Here is a 21,557-nt window from a genome sequence, read left to right as displayed (position 1 = left end):
TAAATTAAATAAATATTTTATTTATTTAATTGTCCTACTTCTTCTATTAATTAAATAAATCTTTATTTATTTAATTAATTCATTAACCTTTTCTACACATGACACATGTCATTCATCTCTTAATTCATACACTACCTACCTCTTTCATTATTTTGGTATTTCTTATACCTACCCTCTAATCCTAGCCGACCTCTCTTTTTACACCTCTCAATCTTAACCCTCCATTTTCTATTGTGTCTTCTATTTAAGGAGATGCTTTCTTCATTACCAAACCCTAATGACATACCCTAATGACTAATGACTAATTTTGGAGTACTTGGCTACACTACGATCCTACTTGCAACCACATTCCGTTCTTTGTTGAGCTCTTGTGCATACAAAAATCTGAGAGCAAGCATATCAAACAAGATCAATGGAGATAGGAAGAATGGAGATCAAAACCCTAGTGGACATGTGATGGTATAATCTTTGTGATTTTTGAGTTATTTTGCATTGTCTTAGGTTATCTTCATATGTTATGGTGGATCTTTGTTCATTGTTAGGCTAGGGTTTGGTGGTTGAATCCATTTTAGTCTTTCAATATTGTTGTTTATTGCTATCCATTTTCACCATATACAATTATTTTTAACCTTCAATACTTATTATTAAATTAATTGTATTTAATCTTTGAATATTTTTTGTATAGGTAATAGCGTCAGTTTCTACATCGATGGTGAGCCATCCTCATTCCATTGGAGAAGCATCTTAGGAACAGGTGTGTCATTGTTCTCTATATTATAGCTTTTAAGTGTTTTTAATATATTTATGTTAGTAAATTGTATTAATTGTACATTTAATCTACAATAGACCCCTTCGCAGTATGACCATAACGTGGACCCATTTAAGTATGTCTTCAAGAAAACTCCTAAGAGTGACAAGGAGAGGAGAATGAAGACAGTAGCTCCTAGATCAGCCGATGAGGTAAACTACATTTCAATTGCAAAGGAATTAAAGTTAAATGCATAGTTATGTTGTTAATTGTGAACTATTTTCTACAAAAGAATTCTAACTTATCTTTTGAATTTTGGTTTTGTAGCCATCTACAGAGCCGCGTACTGCACCGAAGAGGCTTGATTTTGATGATCCACCACAAGTTTAGGATCATATAGTGTTAGTTTTGGTCATAGAATGACCAATACATGTAGATATATTCTACATTTTTATTATATATCGATCTGGACATGGCATATGCCACATTTTTGTAATACTTGTATTGACTTGGCAGACATGACTTTTTTATATATATAAATATCGATATTCGATCCAATAAATGTGTATTGAGTTCATTATTTTGTATTCATTATATTTTGTGGTTGTCCTTTTATAAATTTAAATGAATATTTGCATATGTAATCAACAATATGAATATAAACAACAAAAATATATGATATAACATATTTCAATTGTGGAATATGATTTGATAAAATTTCTAAAATGTTGAATTAACCCTACAAAACTCCTTGTATTCAGTTCATTATTATGTATTCATTGTATTTGGTGACTACCCTTTTATAAGTTTAAATAAATATTTAGATATGTAATCAACAATATGCATATAAACAACAAAAATCATCAATTTGTATATAAACAATAATATGTGTGTTACGAGAGCACACTCACGCTTGCAATGGTAAAATTTTGTTTATTGTGTGCACAAATTAATGTTGCGAGAATGTTTGGGTGGGTAGGTTTATGCTAGGCATGCCCCTGTTGTGCATCCCAAAGTGCCAGAACGTCGAGAGTCATACCATACTGTGCAATCTCTCAAGTGTCCCGAGTCCAAAAAATTATCAAAATTTGATGAATTGTTTCTTCAAATCCAGGTCACATATGGTTGATCTGTTTGAACCCGTGGGGTCGTATGAGGCTCCTCTACAATGGCCTATCTCAGTTTTTGACGAGTCGGAGTCATTTTCAATTGGTAGCATTTTTTCACTTGCTACAAAAACCGTCAGTTGCATGCAATGCAAAGTTGCCAAATTGGCTAGAATTGATTTAGTTCACCATGTGCACAAACCGACCTCACAAGCGCATCCAGGTGGGAAGGTTTGCACTAGGCCTACCCCTATCATGCATCCCAAAGCGTTGGAACATCAAGAGTCATACCGTACCGGTACGATCTCTCAATTGCCTTGAGTCCAAAAAATTGTCAAAATTTGACGGACTGTTTCTTCAAATCTAGGACACATAAGGTCAATCCATTTGAACCCTTGGGGTTGGGTGAGGCTCCTCTAAAATGGCCTATCTTAGTTTTTGACGAGTCAGAGCCGTTTTCAATTTGTAGCATTTTTTCGCCTACTACAAAAACCGTCAGTTGCATGTAATGAAAAGTTGCCAAATTGGCTAGAATTGATTCAGTTAATCGTTTGCACAAACCGACATAACGAGTGCATCCAAGTGAGTAGGTTTACACTAGGAATGTCCCTATCATGCATCCCAAAACACCGAAACATTGAGAGTCATACCGTATCGTTGCAATCTCTCAATTGCCTTGAGTCCAAAAAATTGTCAAAATTTGACGGACTATTTCTTCAAATCCAAGACACATATTATAGATATTTTTGAATCTATGGGGTTGCATGAGGCTCCTCTACAAGAGCCTATCTCATTTTTTGATGATTCCGAGCCATTTTCAATTGGTAGCATATTTTTGGTGCAAAAACCGTCAGTTGCATGCAATGCAAAGTTGCCAAATTGGCTAGAATTGATTCAGTTCATTGTGTGCACAAAATGAACTCATGAGCACATCCAAGTGGGTAGGTTTATTCTAGGCCTACCCCTATCATGTATCTCAAAGTGCCAAAATGTCGAGAGTCATACCCTACCGGTACGATCTCTCAATTGCCCTGAGTCCAAAAAATTGTCAAAATTTGATAGACTATTTCTTCAAATCTTAGACACATATGGTCAATCTGTTTGAACCTATGGGGTCATGTGAGGTTCCTCTATAATTTCCTATCTCAGTTTTCAATGAGTCAGAGCCATTTTGAATTGGCAGCATTTTTTGCCTGCTGCAAAAACCGTCAGTTGCATGCAATGCAAAGTTGCCAGATTGGCTAGAATTGATTCGGTTCATCATGTGCACAACCTGACATAATGAGCACATCCAAGTGAGAAATTTTACACTAGGCATGCCCCTATCATGCATCCCAAAGCATCAGAATGTCGAGAGTCATACCGTACCGATGCAATCTCTTAATTGCCCTGAGTTCAAAAAATTGTCAAATTTGACAGATTGTTTCTTCAAATCCAAGACACATATTATCGATCCGTTTGAACCCATGGGGTCACATGAGGCTCCTGTACAATGGCCTATCTCATTTTTTGATGAGTTGGAGCTATTTTCAATTGGTATCATTTTTTCACCTGCTGTAAAAATTGTCAGTTGCATGCAATGAAAAGTTGTAAGATTGGCTAGAATTTATTCAGTTCGTCATGTGCACAAACCAACATCATGAGCATGTTCAAGTTGGTAGGTTTACGCTAGGCATGCCCCTTTTGTGCATCCCAGAGTGCTGGAATGTCGAGAGTCATATCGTACCAGTGCGATATCTCAATTGCCCTGAGTCCAAAAAATTGTCAAAATTTGATGGATTGTTTCTTCAAATCCAAGACACATATGGTCAATTTGTTTGAACCCATGGGGTCATGTGAAGCTCCTCTACAATGGCCTATCTTGGTTTTGGATGATTTGTAGCCATTTTCAATTGGTAGCATTTTTTTGCCTGCTGCAAAAACCATAAGTTGCATACAATGAAAAGTTGCAAGATTGACTAGAATTGATTCAGTTCATCATGTGCACATACTGACATTGCAAGCACAACTGGGTGGGTAGGTTTATGCTAGGAATTCCCTTGTCATGCATCCCAAAGCGTTGAAACATCGAGAGTCATACTATACTAGTGCGATCTCTCAATTGCCTTGAGTCCAAAAAATTATCAAAATTTGACGGACTATTTCTTCAAATCCAGGATACATATGGTCGATCTGTTTGAACTGGTGGGGTCACGTGAGGCTCCTCTATAATTGACTATCTCATTTTTTGACGAGTCGGATCCATTTTCAATTGGTAGCATTTTTTCCCCTGCTACAAAAACCATCAGTTGCATGCAATGAAAAGTTGCCAGATTTGCTATAATTGATTCGGTTCGTCATGTGCACAAACTGATGTCATGAGCATGTCTTGGTGGGCAGGCTTATGCTAGGCATTCCCCTGTCATGCATCCCAAAGAGACAAAACATTGAGAGTCATACCGTACCAGTGCGATCTCTCTTGCCCTAAGTCCAAAAAATTGTCAAAATTTGAAGGACTGTTTCTTCAAATCCAGGACACATATGGTCGATCCATTTGAACCCGTGGGGTTGTGTGAGGCTCCTCTACAATAGGCTATCTTAGTTTTTTACGAGTCGGAGCCATTTTCAATAGGTATTATTTTTTACCTTCTGCAAAAACCGTTAGTTACATGCAATGAAAAGTTGCAAGATTGGTTAGAATTGATTCAGTTTGTCGTGTGCACAAACCAACATCATGAGCACATCTAGGTGGGTAGGTTTATGCTAGGCATGCCCATTTCATGCATCCCAAAGCATCGAAATGTCAAGAGTCATACCATACTAGTGCAATCTCTCAACTGCCATGAGTCCAAAAAGTTATCAAAATTTGATGGACCATTTCTTTAAATCCAGGACATATATGGTCAATCCATTTGAACTTGTGGGGTCCCGTGAGACTCCTCTACAATGGCCTATCTCATTTTTCGATGACTCCAAGCGATTTTCAATTGGTAGCATTTTTTTGCCTATTGTAAAAACCATCGGTTGCAAGATTGGCTAGAATTGATTCGGTTCGTCGTGTGCACAAACCAATGTCGTGAGCGCATTTGGTTGGGAATATTTATGATAGGCATGCCCCTATCATGCATCCCAAAGTTCTAGAACATCAAGAGTCATACCATACCAGTGCGATCTCTCAAGTGCCATGAGTCCAAAAACTATCAAAATTTGACCAACTGTTTCTTCAAACCTAGGACACATATGGTTGATCTATTTGAACCCATGGGGTCGCATGATGATCTTATACAATAGCCAGATTATCTAAATGAACTTCCAATAAAACCTCTTGCAAATCAGACATAGAGGTCTGAGAAAACTCATCTTGACCATAAACTACTATCTTATTATCACGAGCCATGTTAATCACATCAAAAGGGCTCTCTAGATCATCCTCATCATCCACCTAATTATTTTAAGATTTTTTATTATATTAGTAGGGACAGGGCCCTGAACATAGTCTAGCAAGTAGTTTTAATAAAAGTCTGAAGTAAATGGAACACGATCCTATTCAAAAGAGATTCATTAGAATGCATACAAATAACTATACTAAATATCATTATTAGTAAAAAGAAAAACAAAGACTTCTTAATCTTCCCTGATGAGGTTCCAATTTTGGTCAAGTCTCTGTACATGTTCATTCCGGATCTCCAGGGGAATTGTCTCCTTATTTGTGTCTTCATCATCCAGTATGCCTTGCTTCGATAGCTTCCTAACATTCATTTTTATCCTGCTTTATCGAGAAACATATCACATAGCCACTTTCCTCATAATGCCATTGGTGATGGCATAGAAAGAGCTTAAGGAGTTGCCCATTTGTTGAAACCTTTTCCTGTACTCTTCAACTTTTGACTCTAGGTTCATCACCCTAACTTGGAAATCTATAATTCAGTCTCGCATCTTCCTAGTGTTGTCCTTCTCCACACCAGAGGGTGAATCTTGAGAGTAGGGTACCATATCAAAAACATCTAGGGAGTTGTGGGGTGGGGAAACTGGAAAAAAATCCTCCCTATCCTCCAAGTATTCACTCTCCTCTTCCATTTACTCCTTGTATTGTTCCTCCTATTCTTCCTCTTTCACATTGAACTCCTCACCATCAATGTCCTTATTAGAGGAAGCTTCACCCTCTTGTGGATTAAAATACTTAGCTAAATAAGGAGTGGACATTTTATATTCAATCTTAACCCTTCTATCTTTGGCCAGGAGACAAGAAAACCTTCGATCTCTAAAAATGCCCTCCTTCTTTCCCTTCTAAATTTTCCTCTCCTCTTTCTTTTTTGATTCGTGTAAGTTGAGGTCAATGGTGATGATTTTTTTGGAGGAATATTTTTCAAGGTTTATATCTTTAACACCTAAAAAATATCTAAACATAAAGAATCCATGAACATAGTCTAGCAAGTATTTTTAATAAAAGTCTTAAGTAAATGGAACACTAGCCTATTCAAAACTGATTCATTATAATACATACGCCTAACTATACTAAATATCATTATTAGTAAAAAGAAAAACAAATACTGCTTAATCTTCCCTGATGAGGTTCCAATTTCGCTCAAGTCTCTCACATGTTCATTCTAGATCTCTAGGGGAATTGTCTCCTCATTTGTGTCTTCATCATCCAATATGCCTTTCTTCAATACTTCCTTACCTTCATTTTTATCCCACTCTATCAAGAAACATATCACATAGCCATTTTCCTCATAATGCCATCCGTGATGGCACAAAAAGAGCTTAAGGAGTTGCCCATTTGTTGAAACCTTTTCATGTACTCTTCAATTTGTGACTCCAAGTTCATCACCCTAACTTGCAAATCTATAATTTAGTCTTGCATCTTTGTAGTGTTGTCCTTCTCCACACCAGAGGGCAAATCCTAAGAGCAAGGTACCATATCAACAACATCCAGGGAGTTTTGGGGTGGGGAAACTAGAACAAAATCCTCCCTATCCTTTGAGTATTCGCTCTCCTCTTCCATTTTCTCCTTGTATTATTCTTCATGTTCTTCCTCTTTACATGGAACTCCTCACCATCAATGTCCTTATTAGAGGAATGTTCACCCTCTTGTGGATTAAAATACTTAGCTGAATAAGGAGTGGACATTTTAGATTCAATCTTAACCCTTCTATCTTTGGTCAGGAGACAAGAAAACCTTCTATCTCTAGAAATGCCCTCCTTCTTTTCCTTCTCATAAAACCTCTCCTCTTCCTTTTTTGATTCATGTAATTCAAGGTCAATGGTGATGATTTTTTTGGAGGAATTTTTGTCAATGTTTCTATCTTTAATAGGGTTGTTTTTAGGGGTTTCCAATTTTCTTTTATTAGGATTAATTTTAAGTAGGGCAACCTTCAAGGTTTAATGTTCTTCTAAAACATAGGGCTTCTTCCCTATGGGCTTGATTGTAGGGGTACTATTAGATGAAGGTAGTGGATTGGTCTCAATGAGCTAAATTTTAACAGATGAATCATGAGCCTTTTCCTTAGGTTCTGAGTTACTAGGGAGGGTAATTAAATAGTTGGGATGGGGGGAGTGGTCAAAGGCATATTTATACATGATATAAATAAGGCCTTGATGTAGTGGTAGGTTACTACCATTTGCAATACTAGCCGCAAGAGAAGTAAAAAGAAAATAAGGCAAATTAATCTTATCACCTTGCCTAATGTAATTCAAAATGAGAAAATAGTAGCCATGCACATAGGTATACCTATCTTTTAAGGTAAAATATTTCATCCAAAATTAGCTAATGATACCATAGTTCTTAGGAAGGATAGAACAACCATACCCATTTTGTATTACCATCGGCCTCTCTCCTTTCTCGAAGAATCTCTTCATGTAAGTCTTGTAATCTCCAGAGCTTTTTCTTTCCACTTTTTCACCCTCATTTTGCAGCCTAGTAACTTCCTCTATGAGCTCCAATTACACCACAAAGAAAATTCAACCAATAGACACCTCACCATTCTCCCAAGAATTGTAGAAGTTTGCCAACAAGGCTTTGTTATAACCCTTTATAGTCAGAAAGAAGTGCGCCATGCCCTCTTTGTGGAATAAATCACACACCTCTTTATTTTTGGTAGTTTCTTGCAACTTTTAGGCTCATTTTTCTTCAAAGGGGCCAACATATTAGTAAATTTTAGCATAGTGCTAGAATAGGAGGTCTGAAAGCGACACAAGAATAAACTGTAGCTAATAAAACTATCCTTGTCTAGTAAAAAATACTCATCAAAAAGGATATCTTTGGATTGATTTCCTTTGCTGTCCCCACATCTGAGAGGACAACTCACATCATGCAAAATTAAGGAGCTATGAAAAACAAACCCACCACCTTTCCAATGAATAATTTTCTCATCTTTAGTATTTAAGGTAAGTTGGGGTGGAAAAGGAACTGTACATATGACATTACAAATAGAATGATTGTCCTACACATCACCTATTATCCTAGTAGAATTCCAACACAACTACCTAATAAGCCACCCACTCACCATCCTTAACACCAACTCAAAATTCATCCAACAATAATTTTGTCAATGAAAAAATTTGGTACCTATTTATATATTAAGCACATACCCTTGATGTTTGTAAAATGGCTATAGGTAGAAAAAAAATTTCTTCTTCACTCTAAATTTATGAGTTATACCCCAATGGTTGTTATCTCATATATGTCACATTGGTCTTAACTATTCAAGCCTTACCCATCATATTCAATTTGAGTGCGGTATCCTATTTTATTATTAATTTGTAAACCCGAATATAATCTTTAAAATTAATTTGGAAAGCCATACCCTATGTGAACATGTAATGAATGTGTGTTTAAATTTTTGGCTTAAATTTCCACCCTCTTGTACATCTAGATTTAAATATGCCAATTTAGAATTTATCCATTATTAAATCTTGAATTGATTAATGTGGATTTTTAAAGGTTTATCTAAGTTTTGGGGTGAAATTAGGTTTACTTGTAATCAATTGAACAATAAAAGTGTGGTGTTGTAAATTGTACATGATATTTTTAATTTATGGGTTAGTGGAAACATCCCTATTCAATTTCAATATTATGTCTCATTAGTAGACTTATATTACCTCATTTCCTCATATTTTTAATATCTCTCTCTCTCTATCTCTCTCTCTCTCTCTAATGATCTTGCATTCCATAATTACCTATATAGATTTCTCTCAAGTGACATAGATTCCTCGAAGTAAAAAAAAAATCTCTATCTCTTGTTGTCTTGAGCTCCATCAAGCTTTTGGAAGTAATATTATTTTTTATTAGGATAAAACAGGTTTTGAAGGGGCCCCAGAACCCTTACAATTAGAGAGCTTGCATCAAAAAATGGACTAGACTAACTAGCAGGAAATAATAGGTATTAGAAAGGACCTAAAACCTTCTAGACTTATGGTCATCCAAAGACTGAACAAAGCATAAGTAAAAAATAGAGGAACCACAATTAATCAGCCACCAACCAATCGTCAAGATTAAAACATTACAAAACATGTTGGCCCAACTAGAGGATATAAGTCAACAAATAATAGACCTCAAAAAAGAAAGAATGGGGGTATTTTTAGGCACCCTCAGCCAAAAAGAAATATTTTCCCAGGATCCCATAACCTGTAACAAAATATCTAGGCCACTGAAGACCACAAAGCCTGAACCTAACAAAAAACAAACACTGGCCAAATTGGGCCCTTGAAAACTACCAACATCTAGCCTGTCCCTGAGAGAAACAAGAAGCATAGGGTTTTTCTAGGCTCCCTCAACTTTTAGATTGGGTTTTATAAGGCTTCGATAACCTGAGAGAGTGTGATTTACAAGGATCCCACAACTTGTCAAGGCCTAGACAATATCGGCAAGTCCTGAAAGAACATTCTAGGAAACAAGGTTTCGACAAGGTACCCAAAACCATCTACAAAGAATTCCATGAGGGTTTTGACAGGCTTCCTCAACTAGGATCAAGAGAAGCAACAATCAAAATACTCCCCCACACATTCTCTCCACCTTAATAGGAGAGAGAGCCACCTCAATAGGAAAAGAAGGAGAGTAGACCGACTACCTAGACAAACTTCCCTCAACCTAAAAACCATGCAGCAATTCCACCTCCATAGGAGAGTGAGGAAACACATCATCAGTTTCCCAACAACATTTGCTAGCCTCAACTACAACATCCACCTTCACCTCAATCAAAGATTGGTCATCTCTAACACCATCCATCTTCACCTCTAATGAAAAATAGGGACGCCTCTATAGGAAGAACCAAATAAAATAAAAGATACTAAAGTAAAAACCAAAAAATTATGGGAAAGCCAACCAAGGAGCCAGTGGGGATAGAAACATACAAAATAACCCACAATGAAGGAAGTCTAAATAGAACCTAGAGAGCCAAACCACTAAACCAACCCCTCAAAGAGGATCAAAATCCAAAGAGGATAAGAAAAAGGAAAGAATGAACAACACCTTCCAGGAACAAGACAACATCCTTGGGAGCAAGACAAAGAATACAAAGACCCCAAAACACCACCACAACAGAGGCCTCCAAGATAGAAAATAAAGAAGAAACCCAAAAGAGAAATAGGTATAAAAGAAGGTTACCAACCCCCGCAAAGAAGAACAGGCCTAGAAACCTCAAAAAATAAGGAAAACCATCCAAAAAATAGGGCCACTCAACCAAAAAAGCAACAACACCCAAAATGTTGACAAAAGAAATGGAAGAAACCACCATCATTCTCCACACACTCCACTCACAAACCAATCTAGCTGAAAGAAAGATCTTCTTGTCAAAAAAGAGGTCACCACAAGAGAAGAGCCACCAAAAGTAGCCCCTACTAGGGAAAGAATAGGCACCCAAAATATAGGAGGGGAAGAGCCCCTGATAGAAATGATGGGATCAGTGTAAAGAAATGGGTAGGAGAAAGAAACGACCCATCCTTCACAACCCACATCCCCAACCAAAATTTTATCTATGCCATCAACAATTACTCTCCTAGGTATGTAATCCAAAGACACCCTTTCCTAAAATCTCCAACCACAGAGCAAACAAAATGCAGAGTGCTTCCTAGCATCCAATCGAGGCCCAAGTAAAGTGAATCCATCATCATCATCTTCATCTGATTCATCTTATCCATCGATAGACTCCCTTAAAACCCCCACTCCCACCTCACCTCCACCTCACCTCATTTCAAAAAGTTCTTCCTCCCTTACTTTTCTATGTTTCTTCTCACTTGCATCATTTCGAAATTTCTTACTTTTCTATGTTTCAGTAATAATGTTCTTTTATTTTTATTATTGTTATTATAAGAATCTATTTTATTGTGCTTCCATGTTTCTCCACCATACTCCTCTTTATGTTTCTTATTTATTGTACAAGCAAAGAGAGATCTCCCTTGTCCTTGAATCTAAAAAAAAAAAAAAAAACTCTAGGATGACCCATGAATTGATTGAATTCTACACCAATCATACCAATCAAGCACTTTTCTTTAAAATAAGGAAAAAGTAATATAAATGTTATTTTATTTTTTGTGATAAAATATAGAATATAAATTTTTGCAACACCTCGAAGTTTCTTTATAAGGCTCTTAAAACCTTCTCTTGTGAATTTTGGCAAGGACATCAAAGAATTAGTTGATACACAATTTGACATATCTAGAGGGACAAGAAGAATTATAAGACTTCAAATATTCCAATTGATAAAATTTTAAAGAACGCCTTGTGCTACCATTAGAATATTAAATAGTGGATTAGTGAGGTTAGCTCTTCTTTAAGGATTTATTATCAAGGATTGAAGAAAAAGATGGTTGTGAATAACTATACATGATTTAGTAATAACAATTTTATGCATTAAAATATTTAGGATTTTGACATAGGCCTAAAAATATAGTAAATTAACATAATATTTTTCAGTCTCATTAGGTCTACCATAAGTATTGATATTTATATTTCTAGTTTTACACATCTATAAAATAACATGAGAAATGTTGTAAACGTGTGACATGATCTAGAAAATAACCCTATTATTTTATGAGGTTGTTTCTTACAATATGATGTATATATATACTCTACTTGGCCTGTAATAAATGTAAATAATAGTTACCTGATCATTCCTAAAATAAATGGTCAAATAATATTGCAATCCAACTAAAATTGAGATATAATTTAGTTAGAAATAGTGAAAAAATCTAAAACAATAAGTAAACAAAACAAAATTATTTTTTCTATCATCATAAGATAAAAAGGATGGATGGTAATGTAAACTACAAGGCCTAAAGAACAAAGACTACAAATCACTTCTCCAAAATATTATATCCTATGTGTAGAAAAATATCTAGATATAAGGCTTAACACAAATATTTACACTAAAACATTACTAGTGGAGTGTCAATCTAAAATAATTTAAAAAAATGCATACTAAAAATTAACAAAAATAATTAAATGGTATTGAACTGATTATTTCAAAAAAAAAGGAATTGGTAAACATTTTCTTGTATGACACCTTTCTCTTTTTTGTTTGCATCGAATAGTTATCTTGTGAACCACATCCGATGGATCCAAAGGATTTTATTAATAGCACACAATTGATTTCCAAACAATGATGTAATAGAAACATACACTATTTTTACCATTTCTATGAAGAGTTCCATGGTGTCACTTGTTCCTTTTGTGTATTTTTATGTGCTTTACTTTCTTTATTTAATGATGTATCATACAATTTCAAGGTGTAAAAAATTGACCAATAACATGATTTCTTGCTAATGGTCTAGTAGAAACATGTGCCAAAATGATCATTTCTATAAAATTTCTGTAGTGCCACTTGTTCCTTTTATGTACATTTATGTGCTTTACTAACACAATTTCATGGTGCATTATAAAATTCTAAGGTGTGAAAAATGACTAATAACACCATACCTTGGTTGCATTAGATTGACAATTTTTTGGATGATGTGCATGCACTATCAATGTTACAAAATCATCAAAAAAATATAAATTCAAACAAAACAAAATTCCCTTTGTTGAAAACTAATTGGGAGCATCTCATTATCTACCATGTCATTCATTGGCCAATGCAACAATTTAAATAACATATTGCACTAATATATATTGGAAGACTGATATGAAGACATGTATCGCTTAGTACTACTTCTTCACTATTACTTTTTGCTAAAACTACATAGAACTTTGGACTAACCATCTTTCTAGCTGAATATATTTTATTCAATTATGCAACAATTTAAGTTCATTAGAATTATAATAATTTAATTCATGTTTCCTATTAAATTAGTTAGTACAAGATTGATAATTATGGAACCCTTTTAAAAGCCTTATTTTCTATCTCATCAAAATTAAGCCCACTTATGTTGATGTGTTCATTGTTAACCAATAACACACTTTGAGAAATATTTTTAGGATTAATATCTTCTAAAATTTGATCTTATAATTAGAACTTGAAAAAAATCAGTATTGTGAACTTGATTGTCAATGATACCATCAAAACTAAAAACCACCAAGTATTAGAAAATTATACAACATGTATAGAACCAAGTAAATAAAAATGAAACTAGTAATCTTCATGATTTGTGATAAAAAGTGCCAAACAAGAAGGGGGGAAATGGAAAATATTAATTTTAGTAATTCACTTGAAGGGGTGAAACGAGAGCAAAGTTTTGCACATCTAAAAATATTTATGCGCCTTAGATTGAATTCATGCTACTTGAGATTATATCTAATTCCATTTGTATTCGTAAGATTTTTTAAATTTAGTGACTCTGTTTAACAAAGTGCTGATATTAATTTTAGATAGTAACAAATTATTTTTTGAATGTCTTCATCATTGTTATTTTTTTGGGATAAAAGTACACTTAACCCTCACATTTCAATTATTTTATTTTAGTTATATCCCGAGCCTTGATAAAATAGCCTTTTCTTATTAATGTATCTATATAATGATCCTATATTTTTTATATATAACTTGATTTATTTCATTTTATTTATGGGAAACCTAACTATTTAACATCCCTCAATATTTTGACTTAGTATTTTGCCTTATAAATTGAACTTTTTCAATGTGACTTTTATAAGAATTAATTTCTAGCTCTAATTAGGATTTAATTATACCTTTCATGGTTATCAATTATTTTCCACATAAGATTTATATCACCATTGTTTGATCCAATTTTGTAACCTATCCATCTTTATGTTCTCCTTTACACATTTAATACATATTTTGTAGATAATATGAACTAATTTGTTTTCTCTTTTAATGGCCCTTAGATCAGGCTCCAGTAATATATCGTTTATCATAAATTATTTGCTTATTTACTTAACTTTGAATGATCTTTATACATAAATTAAGGATTATAAGGTGTTTTCATTTTTTCTATATCCTTATACTTTTATCCATATAATAATATTGAAACTGTATTATTATAATTTTTTATTTCTATGTCTATCCAACCCTCTTTCATCCAATTCACCATAACTTTCCTTCTATTTTGATAGATTACAACTTAGATTCTATAATGATTCACAATGATATGCTTTGTGATTATCATCCTTATATTTCACATGATATATATAATAGTGGTGCAAAGAGTGACATATGATTTGATGATGGTTTCATACCTTTCATAGCTCAAAGGTTCACTTGAACTAACCCATGAATATCATATACTTAAAAATAGTGTTATTTTCATTCATAATTTTTTTTAAAAAATTCATTCTCATTAGTGGTTGCACATTTCTATTTATTTTTCTCTATATTTCTTCTCCTTAAAGTATCCTCTTTATCTCCTCACTATTGTCCCCTCTTTCGATTAGCACTCTTCTACAATTTTTTTTTAATTCATGATTTTCATCTCTTTTCTCATATTACTCATGTCCACTTGCCTATCACAAGATAAGGCAAGTACTTAACCTTTCAAAATTATGACACTCCTATTTTCTAAGTGCTTTGATTTTTTCTCTTATTCCAAGAGCCTTATTGCTATTTAATAGTTAGCAAAAAAAAACTTTACCACATGGTAGCCTGCTTACTTCCTCTCTCTTCTTTTTATTCCTGCTAGTAAATTTTTTTTCCCCACACTACTCTCTCTTTTATAATCTAAACACTTTAGAAATTTAATTTCCCAATGAGAAGGTTCTAGATTCTCTTAAAATGCAGATTTGCACTAAAATCTCACTCAAACTAGTTGTAGCACTTAAATATGTGTTGTTACATTAATCCGTTTATGAGATATCTAATTACTCCATTAACCATGAATGTGAATAAATGTAACTAATAGTTTCTTTTGATATCTGAAAGTGGTGGATTTATAAAAGACTTCAATTTTTACGCTTCCAACATTAATAACAATTATTATTGTTTGAAAATCTTAATATATTTTTGTATAACTCTTACTTTATTTATTTTTAATGAAAAATGACAGAAAAAAATAATAAAACATAAGATAAACCATTTTACTTATTAAAAGTTATTGTGCAGTAAATACAGCAACAAGAGAACGTCATTGGAGCCACAACTCCAAACTAACACGACGAAACAGTGAAAATCATTGGAGCCACATAATCTAAAACTATCTCTCAAGTGTACATATTAAATTTGTTTTGGGGTAACCTCATCTCTTCTGCAACATAATTAATTAATTAACATAGTCCCATGAAAAATCAGTCAGGGAAGATCGACAGTAAACTTTTGTGGCTCATTATATAGTTTCGTGGAATATAATTTGGCCCTGGGATTTTCAGGGATTCGTACTTTTTTGTATTGAACAAAGCTCAGAGAATCTTGGAATTCGAAAAAAGCTGAAAATGACAATTAAAAATCTGTAAAGTTTTGTGGCTTGTTCAATAATGCCAATCGTATATTCCCACGATTTTGGCGGTGGGATTTTTCAGCGATTCCTATACTTACAACAAATGCTAGAAACTACAATAAGAGATTCCGTGAAGCTCATTCTAAAATGCCGAATCCAACAACCTTCCTGGCTGATAAATTTTGTGGTTCACTCTAGTTTTGTGGCTTGTTCAATAATGCCAATCGTATATTCCCACGGTTTTGGCGGTGGGATTTTTCAGCGATTCCTATACTTACAACAAATGCTAGAAACTACAATAAGAGATTCCGTGAAGCTCATTCTAAAATGCCGAATCCAACAACCTTCCTGGCTGATAAATTTTGTGGTTCACTCTACAATGTCGTGGCATACAATTTGGTCTCGGGATTTCAGGCATTCGTGGCATACAATTTGGCATACAATTTGGCATCGGGATTTCAGGCATTCGTGGCATTCAATTTGGCCCCGGGCTCTGTAAAAGGTTCTGCAAATACTATGAATCTATCAACCAAGCATTAAGTCGTTGATATCCTTGCTTATTTTTCTTTGATTGTAATGGACGGATTCCTGAAGCCCCATGTGGTGGTGCTAGCATTTCCTGCACTGGGTCACTCCATCCCTCTACTTGACCTCTCAAGGCTCATTGCATCGCAAGGTCTGACCGCCAGCTATGTCACTACGCCAGCCAATGTATCCCGTTTCCAAGACTCCGTTGTCGAAGCTGTAAACAACGGTATCGATATGCGTTTGGTAGTGCTTCCCACGCCACCTGTCGATGGCCTACCGGAGGGACGAGAGAGTGTTGACCTTCTTCCCAAGGCCTCCCATGGCCTTATATTTGCACTGGCGAGCAAACTTCAAAAGCCCTTCAATGCTTGGATGGAGCGCCAGTTTCAACGACAGGGAGCAGCAGCTCCAGTCTGTGTTGTGTACGATACGTTCATGGGATGGGGGAGACACAGCGCCGAAAAGTTAAAGATTTGTTGCATTGAATTTAATGTGTCCGGGGCGTTTGCGGTCAGCATGCTGATCTCAACTTCCCGTACGGTTGCGACAGTGGACAAGGAAGAGAAAGAAGGGAAGGAATGTGTTGTGTTGAGCTTGGACCTGCCGTGGCACTCACAGATTCGAGAGGCACGAAATAGCCCAAGATTTTTTCAACATTGAAGACCTCACCTTGGATATTGTACTGAGGATTTTACAGTCCATCGGTAAAGGCTGCTCAGGATTAATATTTAATACTTTCGAGGAGCTGGAGCCTGCTTATGTGGAACACCTCAGAAACCTAACGGGTAAGCCAGTGTGGGCCATAGGGCCTTTGCTTCCGCCGAATTATTTCAGTGGAGCAGCTAAGGGACGAGGGAAAAAGGCCGACGTGGAGGTAGATGAGCTCGTCCAGTGGCTGGACCCTCAGAGCGACAGCTCTGTTGTGTACGTTTCATTTGGAAGCCAGATATTCTTCACAGAGCAGCAAATAAAAGCTTTGGCAAGAGGCCTGGAAGCCAGCCTGCAGCCTTTCATTTGGGCAATCAAGGTGACACCAAGGATCGAACCCGCCACACCATGCAATGCAGATCTTGCGAGAGAGTATCTTCCTCAGGGTTTTCTGGAGCGAACAAAGGATAGAGGGGTGGTCATATGGGGGTGGGCGCCGCAGCTTTTGATTCTTTCTCATCCTTCTGTAGGCGCCTTCATGAGCCACTGCGGGTGGAACTCTACTCTTGAGAGCATAACTCTTGGAGTACCCACAGTCGGATGGCCTATGTTTGGGGATCAGTTTTTTAATCTACGGCTGTTGGTTGAATTGGGCATGGGGATTCAGTTCTGTGAACATATCCCTGGGATTCCAGAAGAAGAAAAAGTGAAGGAGGTGTTACGACTAGTGCTTTGTGACGTTAAAGGGAACGAGATGCGAGCAAGAGGGCAGAAGCTCAAGAAGATGGCAAGAAAAGCTGTTGAAGAGGGAGGGTCTTCGAAAGCAAATGTCCAGGCGTTTGCGAGTGAAATGTACAATCTGCTGAAGATGAGACAAGAAGGATAAACTCTTTATTACTTGAAATTGATACAGAAGATGGTTTGTGCGATTTAGCTTAAGAATATGTTCTAGACACATATTGTTTCTGTGAGTTTAGTATATCATGAGTAAATTCTCCTAGAAGTTTGAGAAAATGAAAAACTCATTGTTTGGTCGTCATTCATTCGGAACATAATGCTCAATAATTGTTATTTAAAGACATTGTGATAGATTTGCCCGGACTGAAGCAATTTCGCTCTATAATATATCGTGCCCTACCATATTTTATCAGTAAGAATGAGGTGTAAGATTGTTTTTAATCATTTGATTGTTGAAGGGTTTGATGTTTAAAGAGAGTGTATATAGACCATCCAAGAATTTCAGACTAAATATAAGAATATCCTAGAAAAAAAAAATGTATTAAATTCAAAACAGTTTTTCTTTAGTTTTCCTTAAAGAATTAAATAAAAAGCTTGTATTATCAATAGTTACAATACACATGAACTACACTCTTTGTTATAAAAATGAAGATAAGTATTTGGAATTATAACTACAAATAGTCACAAAAATAGAGACTAAATCATTAAAATTAATAAAATACACTTGATTGCATACCATGCCATTACTCATTTTAATTTATGCATCCATTCATAAAATGTATTAATTTGATAACATAATTGTAAGTGGTTTACTTTTGTGCTTGGTTTAGCTCATATCCCAATTCTCTATCAACTTTTATTTACCACCATTCACACTTAATTGAATACATCTTTCTTTGTTTATAATTATTCTACTCTCAATCACACTTCCATACATTTGACCCTACCTGATGAATATCATTTTACGCGAAGGTACACTTTGATTAACTTTAGATTGTGATGTGTTTGAAAAAACTTGAGGTTTAGATTTTTAAAATTTAAATTATAAGTGGCACACCCCTTTCTACTAGTTGTTTTGAACCAACTTAGCACATGTTTGTGTGATATGTCTATTTCATAGATTTTAAAGACATCCAATGTGCACTTAAGTTTATCTAAAAAATTATAGAGAATCTCATTATAACACTATCCAATTTCTAAAAGAACAAAAGAATTACATCTCCATAAAGGCCAACTACATACTAGTGAATGTTGTCTTTGATATTTCTCATTAATGTTAATCTCAATCATTAATGTTAATCCTTTGATACTTGACCTTAGGGACCACCTTTATAGATTCATGTATAAAGATTATTAAGGCTAATACATTCTTATGTGCATATTTTAATAGAATGATCTTGTGCATCATGTTTATTAATATTTTTCCTTCCATGCATCTCTATACGAACATGAGATAATTTATAAATATGAGAGTTGAATTATAAAATAACTTTCATATTATGAAGTTGGATCTTCCTATGTTCTGCAATAAATTTGAGATAATTGAATAGAGAAGAGAGGAAGGCAAAATGAAAAACAAAATTATTATTATAATTCTTTAGAAGCTACAAGTGAGATTAAATTTTATCATAATTTATATTTTTATATTAGTCTCCTTAGAAAAAATGATAGAAGGGTGTAATTAACATTATCATCTCTTTTATTGAGTTTATTGATGTTCACATATAAAAATTAAGGCATACAAAAATTTGAAAGAAAAAATCAATTACAACATAAAAGAATCATGAATAGGCACAACAGTGCAGATAAATTTACATATATTCAAATTATTACAAAGTGAAAGGCCAATAATATGTTGTGATATTTTACAAAATTTTATAGAATATTATAATGAAAACTATAATCTTTCTTGAAGGCCCAAAGAATAAAATTGCAATTCATTCTCTAAAATTTTATGTCTTGCATTCACTAAAAGATTTAGATGTAAAGTGTAACACATATTATTATACTTATAACTCTCCAATAGAATACCAACCTATTATAATTGAAATAAATATATGATAAATATGAACACAATTGAATAAATTGAAACATATGGCAGTTTTACCATTTCTATAAGAGTTCCATGGTATCGCTTGTTTCTTTTGTGTATGTTTACGTGTTTTATTTGCTTTGTTTAATGATGTATAATGTAATGCCGAGGTGTAAATAATTGACTTATAACATGATTTCTTGCTAATGGTGTAATAGAAACATGTGCCAAATTTATCATTTCTATGAAATTTAAATAGTGTTACTTGTTCCTTTTATGTACATTTATGTTCTTTACTAACACCATTTCATGGTGCATTATAAAATTACAAGGTGTGAAAAAATGACTAGTAAAACCACTCCTTGGGTGCATTAGATTGACAATCTTCTAGATGATGTCCATGTACTATCAATCTTACCAAATCATCTAAATAATATAAATTTAAACAAAGAATTTTTTCCTTTATTCAACACTAATTAGGTCCATCTCATTATCTACCATGTCATCCATTGGCCAATGCAACAATTGAAATAACATATTGCACTAATATATTTTGGAAGAGAGATATGAAGACATGCAACACTTATTCCTGGGTCTTCACTATTACTTTTTTTTTATTATTAAATACATAATACTTTGGGCTCCCTTTCTTGCTAGCTGAATATACTCTATTCAATTCTGCAACAATTTAAGTTCATTAGACTTATAATAATTTAATTCACGTGTCTTATTAAATTGGTTAGAACAAGATTGATAATTATGGAACCCTTTTAAAACTCTTACTTTCTATCTCATTAAAATTAAGCCCACTTATATTGATGTGTTCATTGTTGACCAATAGCGCACTTTGAGAAGGAGTTTTAGGACTAATAGCTTCTAAATTTTTTTTTGTAATTAGAACTTGGAAAAGAACAATAATTTGAACTTGATTGTCAATGATATCATTAAAACTAAAAACCACCAAGTATTAGAAGATTATAAAACATGTATAGAACCAAGTGAATAAAATTGAAACTATTGATCTTCATATAAAATGTGCCAAACAAGAATGCGGGATAAATAAAAAATATTAATTTGAATAATTCACTAGAAAGGGTGAAGGGAGAGAAAAACTCTGCACATCTATAAATATTTATGTTCCTTTAAATTGAATTCAATTGATATTCATAAGACCATACCAATTTAGAGACAATAACAAAAGTGATGATATTAATTTTAGATAGTAATAAATTAATTTTTGAATGACTTCACCATTACTATTTTTGGAAAAAAGCACACTTAAAACAGTTGGAAGTGGATTCACTCTAAGAGGAGGGAGGGGGGGGGGAGTGAATCAAAGTGCTATAAACTTTAGCATAAAAAACAAGACAAACTTGAATGTTCAACTTTAAGGTTTTCTAACAAAATGAGAGGTTGAAATTTACTTGAACAATTGAAAGTAGTTGAACCTTGTGTAGAAAAATTTAATTCCTTTCAAGAGCATTATAAGATAGTTCAATTAAATTTACTGAACAATCTGTGTATGCTCTATATAATACATCTTTTACTACAATTGACTATTGTAATAAAGTATCCACATGCAATGAACAAAATATATTTTAATAACGATAATTTTGTAGATGAATGAACAATATTGAGTATCAAAGCCTAACAAATTGAATGAACACAAAATAATAATCAAAGAGAGACAGACAACTATACACAACACAAGAATTTAATGAGTGGAAAAACCCTTATGGGGTATAAAAAACCACTTGTAACCTGCTAGTTTTATTCCATCTCAAAAGAATCAACTTATCACAATGGTGGACTCTTTGCTCAACACCTTATCTTTAATGCCAATCATAAATTAAAAACAATCCTCAAAGATAATGAACCCTAGTGGAGTCTCTACTCAAAACCTCTCAAATTTTTCAACCCTTTGAATAGTTGCTCTCAATACCAACCTTACAACTTCATT

The 21,557-nt window shown here is 34.2% G+C and overlaps 1 pseudogene; it reads left to right on the top strand.

The window, feature by feature from the left end:
- The first annotated feature begins 16,162 nt into the window (after window positions 1-16,162).
- LOC131029147 (scopoletin glucosyltransferase-like) lies at window positions 16,163-17,962 on the top strand (annotated as a pseudogene).
- Window positions 17,963-21,557: the final 3,595 nt, after the last annotated feature.

This window comes from Cryptomeria japonica, chromosome 1, assembly GCF_030272615.1.
Source record: "Cryptomeria japonica chromosome 1, Sugi_1.0, whole genome shotgun sequence".
NCBI classification, from domain to species: domain Eukaryota; kingdom Viridiplantae; phylum Streptophyta; class Pinopsida; order Cupressales; family Cupressaceae; genus Cryptomeria; species Cryptomeria japonica.
This window is presented reverse-complemented; position numbering and strand designations above follow the sequence as displayed.